The sequence below is a fragment of the Pocillopora verrucosa genome, unplaced genomic scaffold, assembly GCF_036669915.1.
Source record: "Pocillopora verrucosa isolate sample1 unplaced genomic scaffold, ASM3666991v2 scaffold_28, whole genome shotgun sequence".
NCBI lineage: Eukaryota > Metazoa > Cnidaria > Anthozoa > Scleractinia > Pocilloporidae > Pocillopora > Pocillopora verrucosa.
Window position 1 is genome coordinate 12501 of NW_027078182.1, and position 4609 is coordinate 17109.

Sequence of the window (4609 nt, forward strand, 5' to 3'; positions counted from 1 at the left end):
TTAGCTCCGTAGGTGCGTGTATCTGGCTTTAAAATCTTACAGTGAGGAGATACCAAACGGGTCAGCCTCTGGGACCGTCTGCGGGACTCGCAAGGGCTTGTGGGGGCGACCTGCTACTATCCCACCATAAACCGTGGGAAGGATCCCTCGACCACCCCCCTCACCCAGGGCATGCTTCGGCATCGCTTCTCGGCCTTTTGGCTAAGATCAAGTGTAGTATCTGTTCTTATCAGCTTAATATCTGATCGCTGCTCATTGAGCAGCTCATATATTAAACTGATTTTTGGAACTGGGCTGTGGAAAAGAGGCTTGCCTCGTCCCAGCCACGGGTTGCCTCGGTATAGCACTACCTCCGAGTGCGGCCCACTTCCCTCTGGGGAAGACACATTCAATCCAAAACAAAGTCAACGGTATAGCATTCTTTTATGTTTACAGGAGCCCCGCCCGCCCTTAGAGGGGGAAGAGGTGAAAGAGGGATGATAATTCAGACAACAGACAATGGCAGGAACGGCCGCTGGCCTACGTTTTCTGAAGTGCGCAAAGCACTACCACAAGGACCTAGGGGTAAGTGGATTTTTTCACCGAGGGCAGACGCTGAAAAAGCATACTTACCTGACGCGGGTTTTGCCTGCGTTATAGTATCGCGCGTGGATTCGTGGATTCACAAGTGTCTTTGGATTAAAGAAGCAGGATTTTTTGTAAGTATTATTGTGTTCTGGGTTTGCTGTTTTTTTCTTGTGACCCTCCCAGGGACTCATGCTCGGCTCCTTGCCGTAACCTGGGGTAGCCAGTCTCTGGTTGTTTTTCCAGTCTTGGGCTGGATTGGCTTTTCTTCTTGGCTTTTTTGCCTGTTGAGTGTGGTATTTTGCCAGCTCACAGGTTTTGCCGTTTTTTCGGGTCACCCATCCACTTTTTGGGTTGTTTGTTTTGCCATGGGTGTTGAGTGTGTCAGGACGTGCGTGATTCACGCGTCAGTGATGTTGGCTAATTATGATAAGGACCGTGTGATGGCTCTCCTTAGGGAGCATATTGATTTTGAAAGGCTTTCTGCCATTCAGTTTTGCCCTAGGGGCTTGATTCGTATTACTTTTAAGAATGTCTCAGACAAAGAAGATTTGTGCGTATGGGTTCACTGGCGTTGGATGGGCACGATCTTAGTGTGACGTCTTCTGATAAGCCGCCGTCTTTTGTGTATGTACACTATTTTCCTGCCGAAGGTGACGATGCTCTGATCTGTGATGAGCTAAGAAAATACGGAGAAGTTATCAGTATTAAGCACCAGAATTTTTCAGGAATTCCGGGCCTTCTAACTGGGTCACGGATTCTTAGGATGTTATTATCGGATCCAGTCCCTGCTGAGTTCCGCATTGACGACTATCCTGTGCGGGTTTGGTATAGGGGTATCCCTCCGTTCTGCCAGATATGTAAAGTTAATGGCCATAAGGCCGCAGATTGCCAGTTCAACGGAAAATGTAGAAGGTGTGGTTCCCCAGACCACAAAGCGCATGCGTGTGTCCGGCCGTGGGGTCAGTCTGTTGTTCCAACAGAGGCAGCTGTCCCTGAGGCGGTCCCTGACCCCTCTGGGACTGTTGTGCCTGTTGTCTCTGAAAGTTCTGCCGGTTTGGATAAGGGTGTGGTTGTGGATGTGATTGAGGGTGCGGTTGAAGATGTGGTTGTGGAGAATGTGGTTTCGGATGAGGATGATGAGGATGTAGTCGAGGGTGTGGTTGAAGATGGGTTGTGGAGAATGAGGTTTCGGATACGATTGAGGATGCTGTGGATGCTAATGTGGAGGATGAGTTGCTGTTAGTACCCCTGTTCCTGTCCCTAGTCGAGTTAGTGCTCCTGTTGAGTTGGGGCTAGCCCCCCCGGTCCCTGTAGTGACTGAGGATGTGCAGACCCCCGCAGATTCTGTTATTCGTAGGAAGGTTTTGAAGTGGTATCGGGATGAGTTATGCCGCTGTTCTAAGGATCAGCCTTTGTTCTGTCCTACAGGGATATGAGGGTGCGTGAGGTTTCCCTACGGATTTTTTGGAGTTGGTGTCGGTAGTTTTGGAAAATGGGGTGTCTCTCAGTGTGGATCCAAATCTTCTTCGTATCGCTAGAGTGGATACGAGTGGTGAGCAGTCTGAAGTGGGTTTTGCGCAGTATCTTCTTGAAGTACAGGGGGACCCTTCCTTTTTGATTGGTTTCAGGGGCTCTCTTGTTGACCAGATTGGTCCTACGGAGCATGATAACGTTTTGTGTGGAGTTTGTGGACCTCAATGGTCGGCAATGTCGGAGGCTTCCCGCCAAGGCTTTGTGGTTAAGAAGGCCACAGTTTGTAATTTACCAGTACCAATGTGGATAATAGTGTAATTAATGTTGTAAATGATGGCGTTTCTAAGTCTCGTCCTGTGGTCCCTACTGCTGCAGTTCTTGCTGCAGAGCTGCTGAAGCGTTCTGCCCCCCCTTCTGTTGTGGGAGTTCCGAAATGTAGGAAGAAATTGTAGTAAATTTAGTAAACAATACTATCTAAGTAAATAATATGTGAATAAAGTATTTAAGTCCTGGTTTTAAATAATGTAATATTGTAAATAATAGTTTTTCTATGTTTTTGTATCCGTTTTTGTTCGTTTGTTTTGGAGTGGGCGGTTCAATTTTTGGGTGTGAGTGTGTTCAATGTTTGCGAGGTGGGGTTCGATTCCCCAACGAAGTTGGTGTCTGGTGGCCCTCGGTTTATGGTGGACCCAACCCTAAGGCATTGCACTTTCAGCCATGGGTTGGATTAGGTCTGAGATCGGCAGGCATTGCACCGCCCTCACGGGAGCCTGGCCGTTCACCTTAAATATAAAAAAACTTACCTGACGCGGGAGGTACTGTGATCAAGGAGGCAGTCCTCTCAAGGCGAGGCCCTTTCATTGCACTTCGACTGGGTTGACCCTTGCGATTACCCCAATGTGGGTAACTCGAGCGTATAATTTCTGGTAGTGGGGACCTGCGTTCGCGCTCGTCCCCGCAAAAGTCATCCAAACTATGTCTATATGGCCCTCTTACTGACTATCGAGGGTATTTTTGCTTTTGCAGTGGACCGGTAGACTTGCAAAGAAAGCAAAGGACGCACAACTGGCCAAGGTGTTGGCACGTTTGGAGGGGTAGAAGTGCATTGGAGAGACTGGAGGAAGGAAACAAGGTGAGTTTCGGGGCGGTGCGTAACTTTGCTGGCTGTTTTTGTTCAAGGCCTGTCTGCTCTATTGTGTGTAAAGTCCTGTTCGTTTGTATTTGCAGGTTGTGCGTGCCGTGCCGTGCTGTGCTATGCGCGCGAAGGGAAAGGAAATGAAACTAACACAAACGGCCGATCGACCGAGCGAGCGAGCATAGAAGGGCATTCGACTTGGACCGTGAGTACACTTTGAACCTTTTGAGCGGTTTTATTGTCACTGGAGCCGCTTTTAGAAATGCTATTGCTATCGTTAGTGTATCCTTTGTGCGAGCAAGCGAGTGAACGAATGAACGAGGGAAGGAAACAAACTAGCAGAGTAGTAAAAGTATCGAACCTTTTTCCCGATTCGTTTGCAGTCTGAATCCAACCATTGTCGACTTTCAGTGCCGTTTTTCGCGCGCCTCCTCTTGGAAGTGTGCGAGTGTTTTGCCACGTCACGATGGCTTAAAACTGCGTCTCAGAAGTGTGCGTTTTTTTCCTATTCATTTTTTCGTTCGTTATTTGGAATGATTTGATATCACAGAAGTAGAATTTGACATCATAAACTGTTCATCTCGCGCGTGCTCACTCGCTCGCGCGCGCTCTGTAAGAAAAGTCGATCGCACTAGAGTTTTCGCCATTAGCTGGCCGATTTTTGACAAAAAGGTGTTTTCCCCCCCTCGTTTTTTGCTTTGATTTTGTTCCTCACTCACCTACGGCTCTCTATGTGAAATTGTGGTGTATGGAGAGCTATTTATTGGGATAAAACGTTTAGAGATGTTCGCAAGACAAAAAATTGAAGCCTACAACACGGGGTATTCCCAGGCGGTCACCCATCCAAGTACTAACCCCGCCCGACAGGGCTTAACTTCGGTGATCGGACGAGAACCGGTGCTTTCCCTGTGGTATGGTCGTAGACGAGGAAATGGGGTCGAAATTCTGCTTGTTATCGGCCAGGTTCAGGCTGTAAAGCGGCCACATCCCTGAGTGTAGGCGAATTTGAAATTCTAAAGCCCTAGTTTCGTTACTCTAACCCTAAGAAATCGATACTCTAACCCTAAGAAATTGTTACCCTAACCCTAAGAAATGGTTACCCTAACCCCGAAGTCGTTACCTAACCCTAATGTATTTTCCTCAACCCAGTTAACACATTGAGGAGCATCGATTTGAAGCACTATTCCCTAGGGAGGGGAGGGAGGGGTCCCAAGAGACATAACGTGTCCTAAAAACCTATTATACAATGTTTTAGCTCCGTAGGTGCGTGTATCTGGCTTTAAAATCTTACAGTGAGGAGATACCAAACGGGTCAGCCTCTGGGACCGTCTGCGGGACTCGCAAGGGCTTGTGGGGGCGACCTGCTACTATCCACCATAAACCGTGGGAAGGATCCCTCGACCACCCCCCTCACCCAGGGCATGCTTCGGCATC

At 48.4% G+C, this 4609-nt stretch overlaps 3 non-coding genes across 3 annotated transcripts; 2 read left to right on the forward strand and 1 right to left on the reverse strand.

The window, feature by feature from the left end:
• Window positions 1–181: 181 nt before the first annotated feature.
• On the forward strand, window positions 182–372 carry LOC136278627 (U2 spliceosomal RNA). The gene has a single exon (XR_010716448.1). It is a non-coding gene; the product is annotated as a U2 spliceosomal RNA (small nuclear RNA).
• A 2463-nt stretch (window positions 373–2835) lies between these two features.
• LOC136278620 (U1 spliceosomal RNA) lies at window positions 2836–2998 on the forward strand. Its single transcript, XR_010716442.1, has one exon. It is a non-coding gene; the product is annotated as a U1 spliceosomal RNA (small nuclear RNA).
• A 983-nt stretch (window positions 2999–3981) lies between these two features.
• LOC136278637 (5S ribosomal RNA) lies at window positions 3982–4100 on the reverse strand. Its single transcript, XR_010716454.1, has one exon. It is a non-coding gene; the product is annotated as a 5S ribosomal RNA (ribosomal RNA).
• Between the last annotated feature and the right edge of the window lie 509 nt (window positions 4101–4609).